We start from the raw sequence: 13,603 nt of genomic DNA, 5'->3' as shown, positions 1-13,603 counted from the left end.
AAAAGGATTCTTAAATCAGCAAGAAGAGAGGATGGTGGTGGTGGTGTGGGGGATTTGGTACACAGAAAACTAATAGGAAAGGGGAAAAGAATGCAATGTAATTTTAGTTCATAGTACATTTTATTTTTCGGCACCTACAAAATGTCTGGCACTGTGCCAACTACTAAGGAAGGCAGCTGGAGCTATGGGAATGAAAATAACCAGGGGAAAGACCTATTTCCAAAGATCTTCAGTGACTTTCAGCAATGATGTCAAGCTCAAATGACTACAGGAGCCAGTAAGAACCCTCAGTTAAACCAGCCTGTTTTTTGTGTATCAAAAAATGCATAGCCTTCACTCCTACAAAGAGCTAGGCTTTAAGTTTTCTTCCATTTTTCTTCCAATATACAGCTATCTCAGTCTGCCATTCATTTTCCTACTTTAGACAGAGATATGGGTATGACTTCCTTTTATTTTTAAATTAACTAATTGAATTTTTAATTAAGATGTAATTGACACATAACATTGTAAAGGTATAAGGTAAGCAGCATATTGGTTTGATACATTTGCATACTGCAGTATAATTACACTAGCATTAGTGTTAGCTAACACCTCTATCACATCACATAATTATTTCTTTTTTGTGGTGGGAACAATTAAGATCTAGGCTCTTAGCAAGTTTGGAGTTTATTATACAGCATTGTTGACTATAATCACTATGCTGTATATTAAATCTATAGAATTTATTTATCTACTAGATGCAAGTTTCTATTCTTAAGCAATGTCTCCCAAGTTTTCCTACCCCCAACACCTAAACACCATTCTACTTTGTTTTTACAAGTTTGACATATGTTTTATTTTTATATTTTTATATATATTTTATATTTTATAAGATCCACATGTAAGTGATAACATATAGTATTTGTCTTTCTCTGTCTTACTTAGCAAAATACCCTCAAAGTCTATCCATGTTGTTGCAAATGGAGGAACGTTCTTCTTTCTCAAGGAGTATTGTTCCATTTTGTGTATATATATATATATATATATATATATATTTATTTATTTATTTATGTATATATATATTTATATTTACTGCATCTTTTTTATCAATTTATCTGTTGACAGATACTTAGGTCATTTTCATTATCTTGTAAATGTGAATAACACTATAATGAACATGGGTGTATAGATATTTCTTTAGGATATTGATTTCAGTTCCTTCAGATATGTACCAGGAAGTAAGATTGGTGGATCATATGGTAGTTCAATTTGTAATTTTTTGAGGTAGTGCCATACTGTCTTCTATAATGCTTCTACCATTTTACATTCCCACAACATTGTATAAGGGTTCCCTTTTCTCTATATCCTTGCCAACATTTGTTCTCTCTTGTCTTTGATAGATGTCACTCTAACAGATGTGAGGTGATATTGTGGTTTTGATTTACATTTCTCTGATTAGTGATGTTGAACATTTTTTCATATATCTATTGGCCATTTGTATGTCTTCTTTGGTAAAATGCCTATTTAGGTCCTTTGCCTATTTTTAAATTGTATTATTAACTTTTTTGCTATTGAATTGTACTACTTCTTTGTATATTTTGGATATGAAACCTATATCAGATATTTGGTCTGTGAATATTTCCTCTCATTCCATAGGTTGCCATTTCAATTTATTAATTGTCCTTTGCTGTGCAGAAGCCCTTTAGTTTAATGTAATCTCACTTGTTTATTTTAGTTTGGTGTCTTATCTAAGAAATCATTGACAATACCAATGTCAATAATCTTTTCCCCTATGTTTTCTTCTTGGAGTCTTATAGTTTCAGGTCTCACAGTTCAGTCTTTTACCAATTTCAAGTAATTTTTGTGAGTGGTAAAAGATAGTGGTCCAGTTCCTTATTTTGTGTATGGATATCTGGTTTTCACAACACCATTTATTGAAGAGACTGTCCTTTCCCCATTGTGTGTTCTTTTTTTAAAAAAAGTTTATTTATTTATTCATGAGAGATGCATAGAGAGAGGCAGAGACATAGGCAAAGGAAGAAGCAGGCTCCCTGCAGGGACTCTATCCCAGGACTCTGGAATCATGACCTGAGCCAAAGGCAGACACTCAACTACTGAGCCACCCAGGTGCCCCCCACATTGTGTGTTTTTGATGCCCTTGTCAATAATCAGTTGAACATATATGCATGGGTTATATCTGGACTCTGTCTTCTGTTCCACTGGTCTATGTGCCTTCTGTTGTTCTGGTCAAATCTAAGGGGAAAAAATCCACAAGGATAATAACAAATGGCAAAATACTTGTCTTTCTGACACAGAAACATGATGGATTCTGGGAACTGGAGTGACTGGCCCCTCTATGAGTTACAACTCAGCTCCAGCTGGCTGTCACTGTACAGGAATGTAGGTCCTATCATGCCAGATCTCCTAATTGTTCAAGAGAAGTCAGAAACTCAGAAACACTTGTGAAATATCCAGATTTTTAAATGTTCACAATGAATTCAGATTTCTTAAAAACAGTAGGCAAGCCAATACTGGCAAAGCAAAGAGAACACATCTGCAAGTTGTATTGTACACACAGGCCACTGGTTTGCTTTCTCTGTTATAGGTTCTGCTCTTTTTCCTCCAAAATCTTTGAGCAGTGTTTTCCTGAGAGAGGTGCAAGACTTGGAGGAGTGCATAGTAACATGGGAAGCCACTGAGTTTTTCACTTAGGATTCTCTTCACTTTCTATCTCTAAAGGAAGTAGTTTAAGACTTATTCATGTATTTTTGTGTGTGTGCATGTATATATGTTTGCTTGTATGTTTGCTAAGGATCCAGAAAGAGACCTAATTTAAAAGAAACAAACAAATACTACATTGGCTTTCCTCAGAAACTATGAAGAAAAACAAATTAATTATCCAAATAGATGTCTTTTGCTGATGGATGGCGATATTTGAACATGGTAAGTAGAATTTTTCAAAAAGTCTTCTTAAATCAGCAAGAAGGGACTATACGACTTTTATTTTTTTCTTTGTATAAAATTATTGTGTCCCTTGACCAGATTTCCGTTGGCCTTGATGATTAGTTGGCTATTTTAGTTGTTCATCGTGTCAGCCTTTAGTAAGAGCCTCTTCTGAATGGGACTCGCTATGTCATAACTGTATAAAATATTCATTAATATGAAGCTTTTAATGGATTTGTTTGGAATGAACTTAAGTGGAGGGAGCCACTACTGATTTGTGGAGCAGGAAGGCTGTTTCAGGACTGTGTCTACCCCAAGTCCTGCCTTGTTGGACAAGCCTTTCCATCTGCCACTGAGCCCATTCTGATAGGGGTTTTCAGGACTAGAAATTCTATTCCTTTTGCATGAATGTGTTCCAACTTCATGTTTTTTATGTTGTGTTCGATGGAGGTATGCTACAGCTTTTCTGAATTATACTAAAGTACTTTTGCCATATAGAATTAATTGCTGAGCATGTGAATGCTCAAGCTCTGAAATTAGACAAATTTAGCTTTGAATCTTGGCTTTGCCATCTACTAATTGTGTGGCCCTCAGGCAAGTATCTTAACATCTCTGAGCCTTAGCTTCATCATCTTTTAAACTAGAGCAATGCTGGTATTTAATTCACACAGTATTTGAAAATTGAATGGGGATAGTTTGCAAGGTAATCTAGTGCCTGAGATGTACTAAAAACTTATTAGCTTTAGGGGTGCCTGGGTGCTTTAGTCAGTTAAGTATCTGCCTTTAGCTCAGGTCATGACCCCAGGGTTCTGGGATAGAGCCTCTTGCTCAGTGGGGAGTCTGCTTCTCTTTCTCTCCCTCCCCCTGACTTGTGCTCACTCTCTCTCTCTTTCTCAAATAAGTAAATGAATAAAATCTTTAAAAAAGCTTATTAAGGTTAGCCATTATTCTCTGGTAGGCATCCAGCTGCTACCACATATCTGGGTCCATTTGAAGTTTGTTTGGAACCTTCTGCTAGACAAATGCTATTTGGTTCCTAATCATGCCAACCCTGACAGTAGAGCAGGTATAACCAAGCACTTAAAATGAATGAAAGAAATACGGACCAGACAGGTTAAATGAAACCATCAAGATTACTGTGCAAGGTGATGATGGGACCTGGGAATAGAATTAAATATTTTGACTCCTTCCTCAGCATTAATTCCAATCTTTTATATCAGATTAAAAGCTTTTCTTTTCTTTTTCTTTTTTGTATCTAGAGTACATCTGAACCTGAAATCATACCATTGTTTTTGTTTTGGCTTTTGTTTTAAAGGGGTGGGGAGGGGCAGAAGGAGAGAGAGAATCTTAAGCAGACTTCCCACTGAGCTCAGAGCCCAATGCAGGGCTTGATCTCACAACCCTGGGATCATGAACTGAGCTGAACAGGAGTTGAATGTTTTAGCTGATTGAGCCACCCAGGCACCCCTGAAATCATGCCATTGTGATCTCTACTATTTAATTTCTGTCTGTGCACCTCTGTACTTTTTAGTCCTGAGCACTCACCTTCTTTCCAACCTTTTGAAATATGGTTACATGAGATAAATAATAATAATAAATCCTCCCTATCTTAACATTACCAACCTCAAAATCTGGACTCTTGAGGCCCATACCAAGCATCCAGCAAGGATGCTGTCCCTTTAGCCAATCCCATGCCATTATCTCCCAGTTCTGAACACTGTGTATATGTTAGGGACCTGTAACCCATTTGGGGAGTGATCTTGGGCAGATGTCTTCACTTTTTGGGTTTTTGTTTCTCTATTCTTAAAGTGGAAAGATTATTAAAGATTATTAATTTATTAATAAGGGAATAATACTTTCCTATAAAGGTATGGAAGACATTTAGCAATGATCAACTTTGCATGTTGCCCTCCGGGGCTGGGTGGGGCTCAGGCTTTATTTTCATAATCTTCAAACTGAAGTCACAAACAATTTTCATAAGATTGCTAGAATAATGAAACAGCTGTTTCTCAGGGAAGGGTCCAGTGAAGTGGCAGGGATGGAGCAACCACATGGGAATGGGCCGGAGGCTGCTTCAAATAGACTCTTTCTTGGTGTCTCAGTCCTGGGAGGGAAAATATGCTCATCAAGATCCTGATTAAGCAGGGATTGCCAACGGCACTCTTTGTAACCAGGCAAACAAGAGCTCCCCCCTCCTTCTTCTGTTCTTAAAACAAAAATCTATCAAGATTTAATCACATTGCTTTATCTCCAGGATCTAACCTCTGAGTGTTCATGAGAACAGTTTGCTTTGTCTCCAGGCCCTAAGGCATGTGCCTCAATGGGAGCCATGGTCCCTTTAGGGCTTTGACTTGAGTAGAAGAAGCAAAGATTGCTTTTTGTTCCCCTTTGACTCTCTTCTGAATTAACATGAAATTGAAGATGACTGTAGTTAGGGGAAAAAAAAAAAAGGAATGAGAGAGAGAACAATGAGGAAAGGAGCCAGGGAAGAAGACTGGGAAAGCCAGTGTAAAGAGTGTGTCTTAGAACCCAGGGGAAGCTCTGTGTTCATCAAGCTGATAGTTCCCTTCCAGGCCATCAGCAAAATGAAAATGCCTCACCTAACCACATTTAAATCCTTTCATCCGGTCCCAAAAACCTTTCTCTGGCGAGTGCACTTTGGAGTATGAATTCCTCCAAATTGATTATTTTGGTGTATGTGGATGCCATCTCCCACACACCTTTGGTCGCCCTTCCATTGTAATGGACTTTTCTGGGGCTTCATGACTAAATAGTACCAGCACAAAGGGGGCTGCATCTGAATGTGTAATTGAGAAACAACACAGACACTGATGTCTCAGTATTAATTAATGGAATTTGATGTTTATTGCTGTCATGTCAGCCAATCATTTTTTCAGAAAATTAATTAAGTAGTGGGTAGGAGTTTAGCAGCTCCCTACACAAGGCCGAGGGCTGATTGGGAGCCTTTGGGACTAGGGAAGGGAACTACATCTGTGGTTTAAATTGTGTGTGAGCTTTGTCTAAAACCACAGACTTAGATTCTAACTCTGAGAGAATTGAGAGGAATGTGGGGAAGGGGTCTTTGCTGCCTCTCACCTTTAATCACTCCTTACTTTTGTCACTGCGTTGTTCCTTCTTATCTCCTTCCACTGTTTATCCCTGCTCTGTGAGGAGTAAATCTACCTATTTGCCCTCAGAGATCAAGTGTGGAATAAACAGTGGCAAATGAATTCTCATAAGAAAAATCTTGGTAAGGCTTAGTCAGATGCAGTTACCAGATGGCTTGTATTAGACAGAAAGGCCTGGATTTCAGTATTATGTCCTTCTAAAATGTCCCTCATTAGCATTTCTGGATGTTTCTTTCTTTTCTTCTTCTTTCCTCCATCTCTGTTCTTTACTCTTCTTTTTTTCTTTTTTCTTTTTTTCTGGTTGAACAGAAATTACATTCATTTCAAGTTTTTGAATAACATCATTTTCTGATTATGAACTGAAATGACATATATTCATTTAAGAAAATGATTAAAAACAGAAAAATGTAAAAAGTATGCCAACTAAGGAGTAATAACGTTTGAGTGTTTACCAGGTGACAAGCTCTGTGCTAAATGCTCTATGTATATGATTGCATTTATTCATTTTAACAATCATGTTAAGAAGATACTGTTGTTATCTGTGTTTTGTAGATGAGAAAATTGAAAGATTTAAGTTAAGTAGCTTTTCCAAAGTCTGCTAAGGAGTTAGCACAGACTTTGAACCAAGGCAGTCTGATTCCAAAGTCTATGTTCTTATCATATGCTCTACTGTCTTGCACTGGGCTGTCTCAAGTGCTAGGCACTTGGGCTAGGCATATACATCAAGATAGAGGCTACCAACTCAGGAGGTCTCCAGTCACTCAGACCAGTTCTCCTGGGAGACATTTATTCTGGAAAACTCACTACCCTCCAAACTCAGGCTCTCTGCTTTATACGCTCAGAGGCCTGTTTTTATAGGAATGAATTAACATTAATTGGATTTGTAGTAACTGCTATGGTACCCAGGATATTAAGATTGTTAGCTTACAAGAGCAAGGCCACAGTCTAGAAGGAGTTGTACTCACCTTTCAGTTCATTCTTACCTTGTAGTAAGGCTGCAGGACAAGCTAACCAACAACTGTTTTCTTGGACTAGGTGCCTGGAATCAGTGCAGGGGAACTCATTTAACTAACTGAGCTATCTTTTCAGTACTACCCCTTTCCTCTCCTCTCTACATCCCTCATAAGAGTAATGGAAACCCTAATACACTGATACACTAAGCCAAGGCCATCTCTCCCCTTTATCAATAGTCCCATTACTTCCTACCCTCCATTTCATGACACATCCTTATGTAGATTTCTTACTACACTGTTAGGTTATAGTCAAGTCGTGTTGGATTGGGAGCCATTCTATCTTCTAAAGGTGGTTTTGTAGATCTCTGCCCAGGTCTGCTAACTGCTCACTTAAAGCTCATCTTTCAAAGGGCTCTATTTTTTAAAAAAATTATTGATGTATACTTTACATATCATAAAACTTACTCATTTTAAGTGTACTGGTGAGAGAATTTTAGGAAGTTTACGAGGTTGTGCTTGTCATAACACATTCATCAGCTCAATAAGGTCCATAATGCCTGTTTACATAATCTCTGTTCCCATCCCCATTTCAAATAAATAAAATCCTATAGTATTATGGTCTTTTGTGTCTGGCTTCTTTTAGAGGTTTACAATAATGTTTTGGAGATCTATCCATTTTGTAGCATGTATCATTATGCATTCCTTTTTATATGTTCTATTGTATGGATATGCCATAATTGTTGATGGATATTTGAGTTGTTTCCATTTTTTAGCTATTATGAATAATGCTGCTGTGAACATTTATGGTAGGTCTTTGTGTGGCCACATGTTGCCATTTCTCTTGGGCAGATACCAATGAGTGGAATTGCTGGGTTATATGGTAAATTTACATTTAACTTCTTAAGAAGCATCCAACATATTTTCCAAAGTGACTACATCAGAGGGCAGTTTTGTTGCTCGAATTTCCAAGCTATTGGCATATCCATCATGCTAGCTCCTCAGGACTTATAATAAAAAGAATAAAAATGACCCATAATCTTATCCCTATTAACATTTTAATGATATATATATAAAATTATTATTTTAAGTATATTTTATAAATATAAATGTGTAAAACTTTATTTCATATATAATAGAAAATATGTTTATATATGCATATCTGTATTTTATGTCAAAAACTATATGTTTAATACAGATGTGTATATGAAAATTATATAAGAAGATTTTATATATATGCATATACATATACATACTTAGGATCACATTATATTAATAATTGAACTTCTTTGGGATTATAGTCATTTATGTTATTAAATATGAAGTTTTATTTTTAATATCTTTATAATCTCCACATGAATATACCATAATTTTTAAAACCATTGTCCTGTTTTTGAACTTTCAGGTTGTGCTTTTACTCTAAATCGTAATTTAAATATGCTATACTTTTATTTATTTATTTTAAAGATTTTATTTATTTATTCATGAAAGATACACAGAGAGAGGCAGAAGCAGAAACATAAGCAGAGGGAGAGGCAGGCCCCTCAGGGAGCCCGATGCAGGACTTGATCCCAGAACCCTGGGATCATACCCTGAGCTGAAGGCAGATGCTCAACTGCTGAGCCACCCAGGCATCCCTAAATATGCTTTACTTTTAATCTGGGGTGAAATTTTTAGCTGATCTTCTTCTAATGTTTTTCTTTAATATTTTATCCCTATGACTTCCATAGCCATATATTCACTCTTCACCAAATTTTCCCTCTGTGTTGTCTCTTATGAAGTACATATATGCAGCTTGGTCCCTTTACCAGAGGAATAATTTAGAAAGCAAACTTCTATTTAAAATGTATCCATATCTGGGATGCCTGGGTGGCTCAGTGATTGAGTGCCTGCCTTCAGCTCAGGGAGTGATGCCGGGATCCTGGGATGGAGTCCTATATCAGGCTCCCTGAGGAGCCTGCCTCTCCCTCTGCCTATGTCTCTGCCTCTCTCTCTGTGTGTCTCTCATGAATAAATAAACGAAATCTTTAAATAAAATAAAATAAAAGTGTATCCATTTCTAATAATATCAAAGCTATTGATCAATTCAGTTAAAAAACCAAAAGCAAGTAAGATGGTAAGTGAGGATAGAGAGATTGGCTAAAAATTCTACTCTGTGGTAGAATTTTATATATACTTTGTCAGAGGATGGTAAAAAGGAGGTTACTTTTTAAGATTCTCACAGAATGTGGACATTTTAAGAATGTCTTAATTTAAAACACTAAAGGCTGCATAATGTCTTTAGTGGCCTATAACATACTGCAACCTGTAAACTAGTTTCTACATAAGTCTTCCTACCTCTAGAATAAATCATAAATGCAGGTCTAATCCTGTAGTTGTTTAGTTCTCTCTATACGATCATTCAAGATCCGTCATGATCTCCCACTCTACTGCACAGAACTTACCCAACCTGAGAAATTGTTCTATAAGAAGAGACTCAATCTCTCAACTTTTTTCTTTTGTTAAAAAAATTACAGTGTTATTGAGGTATAATTCAAAAACCAAAAATGTCACCCTTTTAGAGTATATCCTTTTGTGGTTTTAAGTACATTCATAGAGTCATGCAGCCATCATCACTATCTAAAGAACATTTTCATTTTTATTACTATGAAAAGAAACTCCAATACCTCCTTGTTCCCCTCTCCCTCTGACTCCTGGCAACCACTAATCTGCTCTCTGCTTCTAAAAATGTGCCTATTCTGGACATTTACATAGACGGAATCATACAGTCTGTGGCTTTTTGTATCTGACTTCTTTTGCTTAGTAAGTTTTTAAGATTCATCCACATTGTAGCATGTGTCAGTACCTTACCCATTTTCCAGGCCAAATATTTCATTAAATAGTTACACTACTTGGTTTTATTCATCTATCACTTGGTGATTTCACTTTTTGACTATTTGTATAATGCTTCCATGAATACGTATATACAAGATTTTGGTTGACATATTTTGGAAGTTTTTCATACAGCACAGGTTGAGTGAATAGCTATCATTTGGGAAAATAGCAAATTTATATAGTAGAGAATAAGTAAAACTGGAATTAGGTTATGTGTTTCAAAAAGATAACCTGCCTTTGACTTACTTTTTTCTTCTGAAAAGAGTTTATTCCCTTGAAACCTTTCTGTAGCAGTGTGTACAAGGCAAGAATTAGTAACTCCTTGAAGAACTTCCTCGTGCTCAAAATTTTCTAAAAGAGAAGCAATGTCAACAACAAAAAGAGAGAGGGAAAATTTCTTGGAATCAGGAGAGAAATGTTGTGGCAAAATGATTGATCTGTTAAAACTGGGTTGGACCTACTGCTATGTATTTGTTCACTCAGGATGCACTGCTTTTTTTTTTCCTCTTGCTGCTGTTGACCAGAGCTAGAAATGACAGAGATGGTGAGGAGAGAGCTCACCATTCTAAGAGTGACCAACTGAGTACATTCAGAATTAACACACAGGATGAAGTAACTCTTTGATGAGTATGATGCTAACTCTGAAGTATATGGGGGATTTTTTACCCACCAAATTTTCAAGTCTAAACACTATAGTATAATAGAAGACAAAACTACTCAAAAGTACATGGATATAAAATGAGCATGAAGAAAAATTTTCACCACCCATCTCCTCCTCTACGTATCTTCAGCAATTCTCCTTGCTCTCAAATTTGAATGTACATCAAAATAACCTAGAGTGCTTTTAATACATTTATTATTAAGTCCCTCCCCAGACTTTCTGATTCAGTAGATTTCTAACAAATTTCCAGGTAATTTTAATGCTGTTGATATAGGGATATTACTGCAAGAGCCCCTGCTCTAAAATTGCCATGCTAATTTCAACTGTATGCCATAAAATTCCCTTTACCTCAAGGCTGGTTTTATTTGGCTGCATGGATAGCAATCTGGTTAAACAATTCTCCTTGAAAGCTGACTAAGTTTGCTTATTTTTGTATTCACAGTATCTAGTATAAAGACCTGTAAGTAAGTGCTTATGTCTTTGAGTGAATGGATGGAACTAATCTATACTAAGGTATCAGTGATCTGTAGAAACTTAATGTATTACCTTTCTGGGATATTTAAGTTTTAAAGGAAGATCAATATAAAATGAGTTAATCTTTATGTTATGAAAATATCACCAAAAACCACACAACCTAATTTTTAAAATGTATAGAAGTTTTGAGAGACATCTCACCAGAGATGATATTTGGATGGCAACTCAGCATATGAAAAGATATTCAACATTAATCATCAGAGAATTACATTAGAACCATGATGAGATACACAATTCTTGCCTTGTACACACTGCTACACTCCTGTTGGAATAGCTAAAAACAAACAAAAAACCTGGACAATATCAAGTGCTGACAAGGATGTGGAATAGCTGGAACTATCATATGTTGCTAGCAAAAATGCACATGTTACAGTCACATTGGAAAATAGTTTGGCAGTTTCTCATAAAATTAAATTTACTGTATGACCCAGCAATTCTATTCCTAGGTATTTACATAACTGAAATAAAAATCCGTATTCACAAAAGTACTGTACACAAAGGTTGATAGCAGTTTTATTCATAGTCATCAAAAACTGGAAACAATCCAAATGCCCCTCAGCTGGTAAATGGATTAACAAACTGTAGAACATCTCTACAACAGAATATTATTCATCAGAAAAAAAAGAATGTATTAGTGAGACACACAAAAACATGGATGAATTTCAAATGCATTATGCTAAGTGAAAGAAGACTTGAAGGAATACACATGATATGATTGCATTTTATATGACATTATAGAGAAAGGTAAATTAATAGGAACAGAGAATGATCTGTGTCAGAATTTAGGAGTTAGGAGTGGGTGACAACAATGGGTTGGCATGAGAGAATTTGTGGGGGGAGGATGGAAGTGCTTTTATCTTGATTGTTGTAGTGGGTATACACCTATATGGCTTTATTAAAACACATAGTACTATATACCACAAAGAGTGTATTTTATTGCATGCAAATTGTAAGTAACTATTTGAAAAAAATAGTATCACTACAGATCTATTTAGAGAGAAACAGGGTATGAAGTTTGAAGTTTCATGGGTTAGGGGACAGCTGACCTTGGTTAGGTATGGCTTGACCAAGTAGTTGCAGTGAGTGGTTTGCTGTCAGTAACAAGAGCTAGTAAATAGTGATTTAACTTTTTAGGGCATCAAGGAGCACTTAGGAATGCCAGGAAGAGAAGTGGCCAATAAAAGAAATAATCTTTCAGAATAGAAGTGAGGTCATAGTGTAGCTACTTCAGTTGTGAATTGTTTGACGAGAAAGGGGCCAATGACAGATTGATTCTTATGAAGAAGATAGGGAAGGAAAAAAATCCCATAAAGAGTAGAATGAAAATGTTCTTCCTTGAGTGATTATCCAGAGCAGCATTATAGATTCCAAAGGGAATATACTCGGTGGTCCTCACTGAAAATACTCCACCAACCGCCTTATAGACTGCTTGTTCTGTGGAGGAAGCAAATAGGGGTTTAGCTAAGGGTACAAGTCAGAAAGACCTAGATGAATATCAAGTCTGCCTTTTACAAGTTTAGAGCCCTTGTAAAAACCCCTATGCTTTTTTGATTTTTAGTTTCTCCAACTATAAAACAGGGTTAACAATAGCACATGTCTTTGAGTATTGAGAAAATTAAATGAGATAATGCATGTACAGCATTGAGCATAATGCCTGGAAGCACTCAATAGGAAGCACTCAATAATTTACAGTGAGCGTCACATTTCTGCCTGATTTTAGGAACATGCTTATGCTTATTTTTTCAAGTTCCTACTTGTATTTAATTTTTTTTTTTTGGCAGCCTCTCATCAATAGAAGATTCTCAAGCCTTAGAAGCATCATCTTACTGTCTAGAGTATATATACAGAGAGAGAATTTGAAGAGAGACATCTTATTCCCTTAAACATAAAATCTTTTATACTCAATACAAAGAACCTTCAAAAGCAAGCTGTGACTTCCTCGCTCCAGAACTGGTTAACCTGTTGGGATATTTGGTAGATGAATTCTGCACCACGCTCTTTCCTTTACTACGCAGTAGACTGGGAGGCAGCAGCTGCTCTCTATGCTCTTCTTCCAACACAGAAAACCAATCTCCCAGCACCAGGGGAGACCATTAAAAAGGGAAAAAATGCAAATGTCCAACACTGATTAGTTTTGCCAGCTGCTCTTCTTCCTCCAGAATTAATGGATTGGCCACTGTAGCTGCAAAGTCCATTGGACAGTCTGAGTTTTTTTTTTTTTTTTTTTTAAAGAAATGGTATTAAAAAATAAATAATCCTTTCTAGGTCAAACCTGTCCAAAAAGTTGACAAATGGAAGGAGGGTTTAAATAAAAAGAAGAGATAGATAATAGATCTTTATTGGACTGTTTCTGAAAATATGTTTGACCCTGGGGAAAGTCTGTTTATTTTAAACACGGGATTGCAAACTCAGATATTTTGGAGAGGCCATGGTAGTTATGTAAATGAGTGAGGGAGCATCTGGGTGTGAGGCAATAGGGAATAGGGGTGACTATGGGTCTATTTTTTTACAACTATGAGAAGACATTTGAATAA

General features: G+C 36.3%; 1 long non-coding RNA gene across 1 annotated transcript; it reads left to right on the top strand.

Moving 5' to 3' along the window:
* Window positions 1-2,623: 2,623 nt before the first annotated feature.
* LOC144311897 (uncharacterized) lies at window positions 2,624-13,294 on the top strand. Its single transcript, XR_013377385.1, has 2 exons — window positions 2,624-2,922; window positions 12,851-13,294. It is a non-coding gene; the product is annotated as an uncharacterized LOC144311897 (long non-coding RNA).
* The last annotated feature ends 309 nt before the right edge of the window (window positions 13,295-13,603 follow it).

This window comes from Canis aureus, chromosome 4, assembly GCF_053574225.1.
Source record: "Canis aureus isolate CA01 chromosome 4, VMU_Caureus_v.1.0, whole genome shotgun sequence".
NCBI lineage: Eukaryota > Metazoa > Chordata > Mammalia > Carnivora > Canidae > Canis > Canis aureus.
Note: the sequence above shows the minus strand (reverse complement) of the source record. Positions and strands in the feature narration are given on the sequence as shown.